Source organism: Ahaetulla prasina, chromosome 2 (genome assembly GCF_028640845.1).
Source record: "Ahaetulla prasina isolate Xishuangbanna chromosome 2, ASM2864084v1, whole genome shotgun sequence".
NCBI classification, from domain to species: Eukaryota; Metazoa; Chordata; class Lepidosauria; order Squamata; family Colubridae; genus Ahaetulla; species Ahaetulla prasina.
The window spans coordinates 68,585,133-68,600,081 of NC_080540.1; the positions used below are offsets into that span (position 1 = coordinate 68,585,133).

Below are 14,949 nucleotides of genomic sequence, written 5' to 3' on the forward strand. Positions count from 1 at the left end.
AAAAGACTTTAGATATAAAAACAAGGGGGAAAGGGGTGTTAATTGAAGACAAGATAAGAGCTTCATCAGATAAAGTGGTTCCTGGAAAAAATTGGTGAGTTTCTGAAGGAAAGGGAAAAGTCACCTTGAACAGGCAAGGGATAAAACAAAATTTTAGAATGCAAAAAATATATAAAACGGTTGAAGTTTAAGATTGTAAGAACACAGAACAATGGCATTTATTTTACACTGTAGTAAGGCAGGATCTACATGTTACCCTTGACTCCCAAACTGGACCATCCCTGAATAGAATAAATGAGTTTTTATGCCCATACTGTCATTTGGGCTGCACTGACTAAATGTTCCACTAGGAAACTGGAAACTATCAGCAACACAATCAAGACCACAAGAAATCCACTCAGGATAATAATAATATTAATAATAATAATATTTTAATTTTCTACATCCAGAAAGGATGTAGAAATCCTTTACATACACAATACCAGACCCAATACCCAAGGCCAACCTCCAGACACCCAAAGAGGTTGAGATTGGCCAAAGGTGGCACAGCCTATTTAGATAAACATTTATTTCAGGATACCAGAAACCCCACCTATTAATAAACAAAAGATCCTTTCCTTGGTGTGACTACCACTTTGAGCTGCAATGTTGATTAAGCAGCAAGCTAGTTGATATGGTAAATAAGTGGGGAAACCCTACAAGTTCAGCAAGGTGCCTAACCGGTGAGCATTCCCTTTCGGTCAGCTAGCTTATTGACATTCCCAATAAAACCTAGAGAAATCCTAAAGGGGACTCTGAATCTGTCTATATACTACTCTTCTAAAACTCTTCCCTTTAACTGAGCAAATTGGTGCATTCAGGGCAAAGAACAAGGTACCTCAAAAGAATGTATCTAGGATCCAGGAACTGAAATTTGGCAAGTTTTATAAAACATGTTATGACATGAAATTATCATAAAACTGTTTATGAAACCATACAACGTATTACGAAACACTTTCTGTTCTATAGACTGTGCTATACAGCTCTAGTTGGGCTATTTTCCAGGTAGATATGTCTTAATGTAGCCCAACTTTTCAAGTGAAGGGCAGTGTTTTAGAAGCTCTGTCACTGTTGAAAGCACTGTTGCGCCTGGTAAAAAATGTCTCTGAAAGGATGACCCGGTGGGTGGCAGGTTTTCTAGTATGAGATAAATTCAGAGAGCCTCCTGTTTCCTAATCCCTGCCAAGCTGTGCTCACCCAGCATATAGATAGCTGGTGGCAGGGTCTCCAGAGCTATTGTTTATTGTTCCTTTAGTTCTAGGGGTGGTCAGCTTTACAAGCAGATAGCTCATTTTGTGGGCTGTTGCTGACAGAATACCGCCGATAGTAATTTTCACCTGCAGTGCTATCCATAATCATAATTGAGGTCTCTGAACTGGACATGTTTGTCACCTCATTCTAACCCCAATCAGCTAATGGATTTATGGGTCAGGACCGCTGTATATAATACTCAAATTTATGATTTAATAAAAGCAGAGCTTTCCAGAAGCTAACCTAACTATTTTAATGAGCGATAACAGGCAGTTAAATGAAGTGTCCATCATGTCCTTTAAAAAAAAGGGGGAAGGAAAGCTTAACTTTTTTAACTTTCATTTCATATTGCTATAAGTCAGCAACATACACTGAATGCATAAACGTCTGTACACACAGAGAGAAAATAATAATAATAATAATAATAATAATAATAATAATAATAATAATAATAATAATAATAACAGCAACAACAACAACAACAACAACAGAGTTGGAAGGGACCTTGGAGGTCTTCTAGTCCAACCCCCTGCCCAGGCAGGAAACCCTCACCATTTCAGACAAATGGTTATCCAACATTTTCTTAAAAATTTCTAGTGTTGGAGCATTCACAACTTCAGGCAAGTTGTTCCACTGATTAATTGTTCTAACTGTCAGGAAATTTCTCCTTAGTTCTAAGTTGCTTCTGTCTTATATATACCTCAGAAAACTGCAGAGAAGCCATCTGAGATGTGATAATGGATTCTATTATGACTAGACTTTCAGCAGACACAATGCTATCCCGAGTGTTAGACTAATTCTGATTTATTTCCTTTCCTTCCAAAGGAGGTAGGGTTGACAGAAAGAGATAAAGTGGTCTCCTTCCATTCCAAGCATTTCTTTTTGAGGGCTCATTGCTCTCAAAATCAACACCAGTATGACTACTATCGTAAATAACCTCCAAATCAGAAAGTCAGTTTCCCTGAGTTTTTACCCAGCACACTTCCACTGAATTATCCATGAATCAGAAAATCAATTTGGAAAAATCTACTTCATTGTAAAAAATCTACACCATTAGCAATGCTGTAGAAAAATATAAGCTGCCCTTGAGTTACAGTGGCAGTTGTTTTGGGGATTGCCATTACTAAACAATGTGGTTGTAAAGCATGACATCACATGACTGTGTCACTTAATGATGACTATCCAGGCAGTCCTGGTTGTTGTTGCAGGGATTTGCAAGAAGGGTTGCAAATCATTAAGCGAGAAACAGAAGGAGTCCCAGATCAGGAGTACCTTGGGGGTGGGGCTGCAGGGTGGGGAGAAGCCCTGGGAGGTCCAGTGCAGGCTGTGCACAGCTTGCAGTGTTGTAGTGCAATACAATTTGCGATTTGCCAGCAAATTTGGAAAACTCAACAGTGGCCATAGGATTGGAAAAAGTCAGTTTACATTCCAATTCCAAAGAAAGGCAATGCAAAAGAACGTTCAAACTATTGCACCATTGCACTCATTTTACATGCTAGTAAGGTTATGCTTAAAATCCTACAAGCTAGGCTCCAGCAATATGTGGATCGAGAACTACCAGAAGTACAGGCAGGATTTCTTAGAGGCAGAGGAACTAGAGATCAAATTGCCAACATATGCTGGATCATGGAGGAAGCTAGGGAGTTCCAGAAAAACATCTACTTCTGCTTCATTGACTATGCTAAAGCCTTTGATTATGTGGATCACAACAAATTGTGGCAAGTTCTTAAAGAGATGGGAGTACCAGACCATCTTATTTGTCTTGAGAAAGACATCTTGAGAAACCTATATGTGGATCAAGAAGTAACAGTGAGAACTGGATATGGAACCACTGATTGGTTCAAAATTAGGAAAGGAGTCTGGCAAGGCTGTATACTGTCGCCCTGCCTATTTAACTTATATGAATAGAATAGAATAAAAAATTTTATTGGCCAAGTGTGATTGGACACACAAGGAATTTGTCTTGGTGCATATGCTCTCAGTGTACATAAAAGAAAAGATACGTTCATCAAGGTACAACATTTACAACACAATTGATGGTCAGTATATCAATATAAATCATAAGGATTGCCAGCAACAAGTTACAGTCATACAGTCATAAGTGGAAAGAGATTGGTGATGGGAACTATGAAACGATTAATAGTAGTGCAGATTCAGTAAATAGTTTGACAGTGTTGAGGGAATTATTTGTTTAGCAGAGTGATGGCCTTCGGGAAAAAACTGTTCTTGTGTCTAGTTGTTCTAGTGTGCAGTGCTCTATAGCGTCGTTTTGAGAGTAGGAGTTGAAACAGTTTATATCCAGGATGCAAGGGGTCTGTAAATATTTTCACGGCCCTCTTCTTGATTCGTGCAGTATACAGGTCCTCAATGGAAGGCAGGTTGGTAGCAATTATTTTTTCTGCAGTTCTAATTATCCTCTGAAGTCTGTATTTTTCTTGTTGGGTTGTAGAACCGAACCAGACAGTTATGGAGGTGCAAATGACAGACTCAATAATTCCTCTGTAGAACTGAATCAGCAGCTCCTTGGGCAGTTTCAGCTTACTGAGTTGGCACAGAAAGAACATTCTTTGTTTTCCTTTTTTAATGATGTTTTTGATGTTGGCTGTCCATTTTAGATCTTGCGATATGATAGAACCTAGAAATTTAAAGGTTTTTACTGTTGATACTGTGTTGTCTAGTATTGTGAGAGGTGGAAGTATGGAAGGGTCTACCACCATTTCTACGGTTTTGAGTGTGTTCAGTTCCACAAGGCTAGTCGTTCGACCTCTTGTCTATATGCGGATTCGTCATTGTCTTGAATGAGACCAATCACTGTTGTGTCATCTGCGAACTTCAGTAGCTTAACAGATGGATCGTTGGAGATGCAGTCATTGGTATACAGAGAGAAGAGAAGTGGGGAGAGCACACAGCCTTGGGGGGGCCCTGTGCTAATTGTACAGGTATTTGATGTGATCTTGCTTAGCTTCACCTGCTGCTTCCTGTTTGTTAGGAAGCTTGTGATCCACTTACAAGTCTGTTCCGGTACCTGTAGCTGGTTTAGCTTAGTTAGAAGAATGTCTGGAATGATGGTATTGAATGCTGAACTAAAGTCTACAAAAAGGACCCTTGCATAGGTCTTTGGAGACTCAAGATGTTGTAGGATGTAGTGCAGAGCCATATTAACAGCATCATCTGTTGATCTATAACAGCGGATCCATGATGGTTTTCAAGTAGGAAAGCACTAGCCTTTCAAAGGTTTTCATGACTACAGATGTTAAAGCAACTGGTCTGTAGTCATTCAGTTCCTTGATGGTGGGCTTCTTTGGCACTGGGATGATGGTAGAGCGTTTGAAGCAAGAAGGAACATAGCACATCTCTAGTGATTTATTGAAAATATGGGTGAAGATGGGGGCCAATTGGTCAGCACAGACTTTTAAGCAAGAAGGAGTTATCTTGTCTGGGCCTGGAGCTTTTCCTGGCTTTTGTCTGTGAAATAGGTCCTGCACTTCCTTTTCTGTGATCACTAGGGGTTGTGAACCCAATGAAATGGGGTCAGTTGTAGGAGGCTTGGCTGTTGTTGGTGTGTCTGAGATGGGGGTTGTGGAGATAGGTGGCTGTAGTTTCCTTTCAAACCTGCAGTAAAACTCATCCAGGTCATCTGCCAGTTGTTGATTACCTTCAGCCTGGGAAGGAGGTATGCCATAGCCGGTGATATTTTTAAGAGTTTTCCACATTTTTGCTGGTTCATTTGCTGAAAACTGATTCTTTAGCTTTTCAGAGTAGCTTCTTTTTGCTGCTCTGATCTCCTTTGTTAGTGCATTTCTGGCCTGATTGTACAGCATTTTATCACCTTTTCTGTAGGCACATCATGAGAAAGGTGGGAATAGATGAATCAAAAATTGGAATTAAGATTGCCGGGAGAAATATCAACAACCTCAGATATGCAGCTGATACCACTCTAATGGCAGAAAGTGAAGAGGAACTAAAGATGCCGATAAAGCAGGAGAGTGCAAAAGTTGGCTTGAAACTCAACATTAAGAAAATTAAGATCATGGCATCCAGCCCTCTCAATTCCTGGCAAATAGATGGGGAAGAAATGGAGGTAGTGATAGATTTTATTTTCCTGGGCTCCAAGATCACCGCAGATGGGGACTGCAGCCAAGAAATTAAAAGACACTTGCTCCTGGGGAGGAAAGCTATGGCAAATCTAGACAGTGTACTAAAAAGCAGAGACATCACCTGCCAACAAAAGTGTGTATAGTCAAGGCTATGGTTTTCTCAATTGCAATGTATGGCTGTGAAAGTTGGACCATAAGAAAGGCTGAGTGCCAAAGAATTGTGGCCTTTGAATTTTGGTGCTGGAGAAGACTCCTGCAAGTCCCTTGGCTTGCAAGGCGAACAAAAAAGTCAGTCCTAGAGGAGATCAACCCTGACTGCTCTTTAGAAGGCCAGATCCTGAAGATGAAACTGAAATACTTTGGCCACTTAATGAGAAGGAAGGACTCACTGGAGAAGAGCCTAATGCTGGGAAAGATTGAGGACAAAAGAAGAAGGGGACGACAGAGAATGAGGTGGCTGGATGGAGTCACTGAAGCAGTAGGCATGAGCTTAAATGGACTCCAGAGGATGGTAGAGGACAGGAAGGCCTGGAGGAATGTTGCCCATGGGGTCGTGATGGGTTGGACACAACTTCGCAACTAACAACAAGCGCAATGCAAGTTCAGGTAATCTGGGAAAAGAGAATGTAGAGGCTGGGGAAAGAAGGCCCTGGTGTGTGCAAGCAAAGAAAGGCTGGGGGAGGGGAGAGCTACCAAGCAACTTGTGACCTTCCCTGCCAGCTTCGTCATTGACTTTGCTTGTGAGAGGCCAGCAGAGAAGGACAATAGTGATACATGTCCATGGGATATTGCAACTGGTCATAAGTGCAAGCTGGTTGCCAAATACCCAAATTTTGTTTACACAACCATAGGGCACTGCAATAGTTTGAACTTCAAGGACCACCATAAGTTGAACAGTAACAGAATGAATGGCCATAACTTAAATACTATTGGTAACAATGGTGGGTTGCTCCCGATTCTGTCCAGTTCTATAGAATCAGTAGTAAAACCGGCAGGAAGGTCCACCCACGCACCCCAAAGTCATCAAGGGGCTTCTGCACATTCACAGAAGTGCAAGCATAGAAGCACCAGCACAAGCGCATGCGCGCTCCCGTTGCGAACTGGCAGCAAAGGTAAGTAGAACCCACCCCTGATTTTAGAATCCCCACAATTTTAGAGTCTCCAAGGATATGGTGTAGCAGGCAAACTGCACCTGTAACACCAGACTGCCTAGTGAGCTTAGTAAACAATTATTCTTTTCAGATTGAGGTGTATAACTACTTCTGAAAGGAAATCTCATTGGATGCAGTGAATTTGACATCTAAGAAATTATTTACAGTACAGGATTGCATTGATAGGCTTCTGAAGCACTGGGCAATTAATTAATGTTGCAGGATCATCCCATTTTATTGATTTGCCATGAGTTCAGAAACATTAGTTTAAATCAAAGTCTTAATTAACTAATGCCATTTTTTCTTAATGAGGTAAGAAAACTTCATTTTTGGATTTATTACCATCATCATTTATTTTTTTCATCTTTGCAACATAATCCCAGTAAAATATGAAAAAATAAAACAATTAATTGATTGAAGTTTCCCATCCTCCTGCAAGAAAATATATTGAGACAATTAAGATATATTTCTTGGGAGATAATTCCTAATCTTTCATATGAATCAAACCTAACAGTTCATATAATTGGTACTTTTTGCTTTTTGAATATAATATTTACTAAGAATTTTAATTGCAATAGTAAAAACTAAATTAAACTAAACTTAGAGAAAGAGAATAGAATGGGGAACAAAGGAATGAAAAGTGCAGCAGAAAAGAAAAAATTAAATTAGGAAAAATATAATAACAATAACAATAAAAATAATAATAATAATAATAATAATGATATATATAAACAAGTGACATCCATCCTTGGTCACATGTATAAACATGTTTAATAACTATCACCAATGTAAGGTTAAAAACAGATATCTCTTCATTCTATATCCCATCCTTTATCAATCTAAAATCATTAAACATCAACTTTTCAATTCTGGTGGCAACAAAGAAATCCATAAAGGGTTACTAGAACTTTGCAAAAGCATGTCCTATTTAAACTTTGATCAAAGAAATCAATTTTATATTCCTCCCTTTTACTTCTACTGTAATAGACTTTGATTTTGATTGAATGAAAAATTAAGTCTATTTAAGTCTCCTTTAATTCAGTCATAGGATTTTGTCTCATTCTTATTTATACCATCACATAAATTTCTTCAAGGCTTTAACAAATCATTTCTGTAGATACAATAAGAAAACCTTTTGGCTTATCCCAAATATGCTTTTTCAAAAGGCAACTAGACTTTCTGGTTTTCTTTTAAGATGTTTTGCTTCTCATCCAAGAAACTTCTTCAGTGAAGAAGCTTCATTGAAAAAGCACCTTTGGGACAACCATGACCTGGATAAGTGAGAATCTCCATAGATATTTTGGCTTATCATTTCATTCTTGGTATTTCATTTGTGTTTCCTTTTTAATTTTTAAAACTTCAGCCAGTTTCTTTTGTATATCCAGTAAAGCATCCAGTAGTGCCTTAAAAATCTGCAGAAAGGCCAATTGGGGCAAGTGATGAAATGTTTACTATTACATCAAGATACAAATACAAAAGAATGAAACTTGGATACATGTAAAGGTATTTACAGAATCTGATTATTTAATCCAAAAGACAAGATGAGTATCACAAGTGGAAAGAGCTGTAGAAGCTTCTTGGATGAGAAGTGAAAGGTCTTCAAAGAAAAACCAAAAAGTCCGGCTGCCTCTTGAAAAAGCACCTTTGGGACAAGTGGAAATGCAAACTCATCCTTTTGTACATGTATGCAACATCATTGAACACAGTACAACACTCATTTCATCATTTGTCCCATTTGGCAGACATTGCTGGACATGTTTTCTAAATTTTAACTTTTGGAAATTTGGTGTTATCATGGTTAGGAATGAACTCCTGTATACTTATTGAAGGAATCACCAGAAGTTGAACTGGAATTGGGAGTTTTTTACCTAAACGCTGAAAGAAAAATAAAACTCCATCCATCATTACAATTTGTAATAATGTTTTGGGAAAAAATCCTTCTGTTTAAATCAAAACAAAACAAGGATAGCTAGTCAATTAGCTTTTGTTAAGGGAAAGTGACATTCATAACCCTTTGGATATAAAAACAAAATCAAACAGCTTTTAAAAATGACCTGGCTCAACACCAAAACCTTCCAGAGTTCTGAGGTCACAAACCATAGCTCTCCTGATTCTCACTCTTTTATATCATCCATAAATTCATTCCTAATTGCTGTGGAGGACAAGAAACTGTCAGGACAATGCCACACAATTCTTCAACTTATAGCTCATCAGGCAGAAATGTCAGCATTGTTTGGTGCTGGGGCAAAGCTCTATTTGTGCCAGCTGTTTTTTATTTTTTTGTACAAAATCAACAACAATCTGCCCAAGTGCTGTCTAATCTCACCGCATATATAATATTCTATAATCCAATCATTAGTACCATTCAGTCGGTGGTAAAATGAATTGATATAACCTTTGGGCCCCTTATTTTCTCATTGTCAGAACATAAAATGGACTCTGATATAATTGAAGCAACAACACAAATCTTAGTGGGTTTCATATAATGCTTATTTTCAAAATAATTCTATTTGATTAAAAAGGGCATTCCTCTCACATATACATATGATTGCAGCAAATTTGCTGGATTTCAAACAAAGCAAGTTTTGATATAATTATCTGATGGGGAAAACAGTTTGGAGGAAAAGTTATGGAACTAGGATAATATCTCTATGCACTGTACAGCAGGTGATGTTTATGTATTATAGGGACGTTAGTAGATTTTACAAGCCTTTAGGTCAGGAGTCTACAACCCCTGGGCTGTGGCCCATTAGTGGGCCATGGCCTATTTGAAATTGGGCTACATGAGTGGCTGGCTAGAGTGCACATGTGCACACAGCTCAACCTGTATGAGCAGTGGGCCAGTGGGCATTCAGTGTGTGAGTGGCAGCCCGCTACTCACACAAGTTGAGCTGCATGCATATGTGCTGGCCTGACACTGATGCATGGGTTGTGTGCACAACCGTGCTGGCCCGCTGCTCATGTGGCCCAGTTCCCCTTTCTCCCCTACCAGCTGGGCTGCCATGCCGCAAAGGTTTGAGACTGCTGCTTTAGGTAGATCAGATAAGGAAAGCAATTACATATGAAGGCTAAAATGACTTTTATTGACAGTGGTTATAATAACAGAATCTTCCAAATCTGATTGGACTGTATCTTCTTGTCCTTCTTATAATTCCATTTTTATAGAATTAGAATACTATCTGTCTGGACTGCTTCTAGATCAGAGGTGGGTTTCAGCAGGTTCTGACCAGTTCTGGAGAACCGGTAGTGGAAATTTTGGGTATTTCGGAGAACCGGTAGTAAAAATTCTGACTGGCCCCATCCCCATCTATTTTCTGTGTCCCAAGTCCCAGCTGATCGGGAGGAAATGGAATTTTGCAATAACCTTCCCCTGGGTTGGGAGGGAATGGAGATTTTACAGTATCCTTCCTCTGCCACGCCCACCAAGCCACGCCCACCAAGCCATGCCACACCCACCAAACCACATCCACAGAACTGATAGTAAAAAAAAATTGAAACCCACCACTGTTCTGGATGTTCTGAATTTAAACAGGTTCATGTTTTTTTATAGCTCCAGAGACTAATTCAAGAATCAGTCCAACCAGGAAATGAATTGCCTCAGGTAGCTGGCTTGGATGAATGGAAAGGAAGTATAGGCTCAATATCAGTGGTGTGAATCAAGAACCCTGGATACGATACCTTAAAATAGGTTGTCACCTTCCCCTTCGGGGGAATAAAGTACTAACCCATAATCTATGAGACACTAAACGTAATCACCCAGCGCGGTTTGCTTTTGCATATAGAAAGTGATGGGTACTGCTATATATCCATCCTATCTTGGACTATCCTTACACTTTGCCATTCACCCAGAGTAGCTCCTGTAACAGACTGTCCAAAGTAGAAGCTTTCATTATTATAAACAGAAGAACACTAACACTGACATCCCCTAAACTCCACTGAAGATGTTACCTAGCCTGGTATTGAAACATTCAGAAACCAACCCACAAGCTCTGAGAATGAACCTTCACGCTCAGTTTTCATTATTATAGAGGGGAAAGAAGCCATTACCTTATTTGAGAAAAAGTAAAGGTTGAAATCTGGAATCCCATTGGGATAATTGGTGTGTTATTTCCTTTACTTGAAAGAATATACAGTTGGTGAAGTGGTTGTGACTGTGCTTATGATCTTACTTTAGCTTTCCTTAGCTTATAGTCCTGTGGAGGTACTTAAAAGTGAAAATTGGACACAAAGTTACTCTTTTGTCATACAAGTGAAAATGTTTGCTAAACAAAGACTAGCTATATGCTTATTTAGACTCTTTTGACCTATCCCAGATATGTAGAAGCTGCTGGATGCATATTAGCCTAAGGGAGAGAGAAGGGAATATAAGCATACATGCAATGAGAACAGCTTTCAGCTTTATTTGAGAGCACAAAATAGACTAGACTAGACTAGACTAGACTAGACTAGACTAGAATAGAATAGACTAGAATAGAATAGAATTTTTTATTGGCCAAGTGTGATTTGATACATGGAGAACATGGTTTGTTTTAAGGTCAGAATAAAACAGCCCACTCAGAACATTCTTTTGAATCCTTTCAAATTTATATGGCTTGAGGGTGAAGGTTCATTCTCCAAGCTTGTGGTTTGGTTTCTGAACATTTTGTTATCAGGCTAGGTAACTTCTTCAGTGAAGTTTAGTTCTTCTGTTTAGAATTTAGAATTCTTTATTGGCCAAGTGTGATTGGATACATAAGGAATTTGTCTTTGGTGCATATGCTCTCAGTGTACATAAAAAGACAAGATACATTCGTCAAGAATCATAACGTACAGCACTTAATGATAGTCATAGGGTACAAATAAGCAATCAAATCATACTAGGAAACAATCAATATTTTTCGGGGGGAAACTGTTCTTGTGTCTAATTGTTCTGATGTGCAGTGCTCTATAGCGTCGTTTTGAGGGTAGAAGTGGAAGCAATTTATGTACAGGATGTGCAAGGGGTCTGTTCATAAGGGCTTCAGATGTGGGTGTATCAAGTGAGGTTCTTTTGATGGGTCACATATGAGTCATCAGTGAGTCTTGTGAGGGGGCTTGTGATGAGATTACATCAGGTCAGGGTCATGGGAGGCAAACTGCTCGTTGCGCGTGTTGGTTGAGGGTCAGTGCTGTCTTTGGTTGACCGTGAAATTGTTTTGGATTCTGAGATGATCGTAGGCCATTGTATCTGTTGATGGAATTGCTTGTGGAATGCCAGTCTTTAATGAATTCACGAGTGTGGTGGATGGTAGCGTGGCTGTAGATTTTTGTGTTGCTCCAATCAAATTGCTGCTTCCTTGTTCTGAGGGCCTTAAAAGTAAGTTGCATGGTGAGTCATACTGAAATTGATTTGCCTGGTCTTAGTTCTAAAAACTTGGTTGAGGGGATGTTTTTAAAACATTTTTGATGGAAACAGTGAAAACACACTATTCTTAGCAGCATAAAATATGAAATGAACAGATACAGTAACAGAAGTATCTATTTTTGTAAATAACCCAACCGAGTTAGTCATTAGATCTAGAGAAAAGAAAATTATTTTAACATGCCTTTCAGTTGGTACATCTCCTTTATATGTTTTCTCACTGTTTTGAGATTTTCTTGTTGGATCTATTATCTATCTATCTATCTATCTATCTATCTATCTATCTATCTATCTATCTATCTATCTATCTATCTATCTATCTTTTTCAAGGAATTCCTCATTTCATATTTCTGTCGGCACCAACAGCAAGCTTTAAAAAAAAATCTCCCTGCCAGGTACAAGGTTAAAAAAAGAACTATATTGCTCTTTTCTGATATTTTTTATTCTCAACAGGAATAAATGCTGGCTGTAAAAAAAATTAGAGATGATGCTTGTAATTTTTCAATCGTATGACGTATGTTAACATTAGAAGAAGATGCAAGAGCAGCAATAAAAGAATGTAAGAATATGCAGAATAGGTACTGTATCCATACCAAAGCTTAATAAACGAGCTAAACCAGACTTATTTCAGTAGTTTCAGTAGTTTTTACATTTACACCTCAACACCTATTAACAAATGCTAATTGCACCTATAAACATACCCTTTTACATTATCTACTTGCACAAAAAGGCACAACAGAACACAATGTGACCTATCATTTTTAAAAATTTCCTAGGGGCTTAGTTACCCCTGCGAATGCGTCTTTGTTCCCACAGAGGCAATTTCCAAAACTATCCATTTACTCTGCACAAACCTGACACTACCCATTTCCTGTGCTGCACATACCAACCCAAGTGCTTTTTTTTTTTTTTACCCTTTTCACACAATCCTTCTCTACTGCATGATCTTTGACAGGGCAAGACCAGGTAAAGATGGACGGGGGAGGGGTTTGAAACAATCAAAAAGCTTTAGAAAATCCACATATTATCCTAATCAAAGAAAGGACAGTAATAACTATATCCTTTACTTGATTTGTATGCCAAATACACCATTTTTTTCCACCTTCATGGGAGAAGTTCAAGAGGCCAAAATAGATAAGTTTTCTTTTTTAAAAAAACAGACACATCACAACAAGAATACTTTGTTTACTGCAACAGGAGAGTTAATCTACTTCCTGGGTTCCATGATCATGATATTGCTTGGACCCTACCGAAGGTTATGCTTTTAAATGTTTTAATTGTCTATATGCAATAGCCCCTTCTATCCTATTACTTCAAATTCCTAAACGAAACGGAGAAACATTCAAAGGTTCATTAAAAAAAAAAAGCAAAATCACCACACACTTACTTTCCAGAACATTCTTTTTATCTCAGCAAATGAACTGTAAGGACTGCCCCACCACACAATTAAGATAGCAAGTAAAAAAAAATCCAGCTTCATAAACCAATAGACATTCAGGATTGGTTATGCAAAGGACTGTACTAAACAACTATTATCGATAAGAAGGAAAATAGGATCTGCCATCCATTCAGCACAAACCATCGATGCTTCTCAGTAGGAGACTGACTGCCAAAACTTTCAGCCGCAGAAACACGCAACGGGAGCACTAAAATTATTGATTTCTTTCCTCAAGATTATTGACTACAACCCACGAGCTGTAAAACAGAATCTAATTATCTCCATAAAAGGCACTAGGATGAAAAAAAGGTCAAATGCTATTATAGGGGAACTGGGGTTGGGGGATGGGGGGTGGAGTGAAATTATGTCCTTGAAGTCAGATTTAGGAAACACATCCTTGACTGTGGACAGTTCAAGGGTGAATTATTATACAGAAATTATCATTCATCATATCTGAAAGTTGATCTGCACTATCATTCTATGTGCAGATCAACTGAGCAAAGAGAATTTTTTTTAAAAAAAAATATTTGCCTGAATTTGGATGGTAGCAGTCTATTTTCCAGAGTATACAGAGATAAAAAGATGTTAAGGCACCGAACTAGAAATAAGGAGATCATAAATTCTAATCTCACTTTAGGCATGAAAAACTAGTTGGGTACTTTGGGGCAGTCACTCTTTCTCTCCGCCCAACCCACCTCACAGGGTTGTTGTTATAGAGAAAATAGGAGGAGAAAAAGAGTATTAGGGTAGTTTGCCATCTTGAGTAATTTATAAAAATAATAAATGCAAGGTATAAACAAATAAAAATAGATACTAAAATGAATGATGCCAGAAACCATTTTTTTCTGTAGCCACTCCAGTCATATCAGAGTTATGCTATTTTGTTTTTTCACAAGATGCTCAAGAAAGCAGTGACTTAAAATATATTTTCTTTTTTCACAAAAATAAAAATTATGTCAGTGATTCCCTCATTTATCCATAATGCAGTGTTATTCTGGATGGCTCCTTGAGCTTCTCCACCCCAAATGATCTTGAGTCATCTCCATGCCGCTGACCCACAGATCACCTATTTTAAAATGAACACACTGATTCAGAGAAGATGGATGGACTCACGGTAGTGATGAATGCACGGTTGGGAGAACAGGTTAGGAGAAACTGTCATGGAGGAGATCTATCTATGTGGTCACTAGGAGTCGAAAACAACTTGATGGCACTTCATCAAACCATGAATCTGACTCAGAGAAGAGCAGAAAGGAAGCCGAAAGTAGTGGGAGTAATATGGTGAGGAAACAATTCCATGTATTATTTCTATGGATGTAGCATTTCTTCAATCTGTATTTTGTTCTCCACTCCACTTCTATTAAATTTTAAAACAACAACTGTTGCTACGTACCCGTAAGATAATATAGTACCTTGTATTATAGTTCAATGTAGTATAGGTCCTGGATAATTGTGTGGGGTGTTTTTTTACAAGAAAAAAGAATCAAACAAAATAGGTGGGTTAAGATGGGGTGCAAAACATTATGTTCTGTATCTATTTTCATCACTCAGTACTAGTCTGGGGACTTCCAGTCCAGATCAGAAAATCTAGGG

General features: G+C 38.4%; 1 protein-coding gene across 2 annotated transcripts in view; it reads left to right on the plus strand.

The window, feature by feature from the left end:
• LOC131193276 (platelet glycoprotein IX-like) overlaps positions 1-14,949 on the plus strand; it is a 51,699-nt gene that overhangs the window by 21,081 nt on the left and 15,669 nt on the right. The window contains exon 1 of one of the 2 annotated variants that reach the window (XM_058173288.1): positions 5,932-5,993. The exons of the other annotated variant lie outside the window; for it this stretch is intronic. The gene's annotated coding sequence lies outside the window, so the exon portion shown is untranslated. Of the gene's footprint in view, positions 1-5,931; positions 5,994-14,949 lie in introns of those variants that run through there. 2 annotated transcript variants of the gene reach the window in all.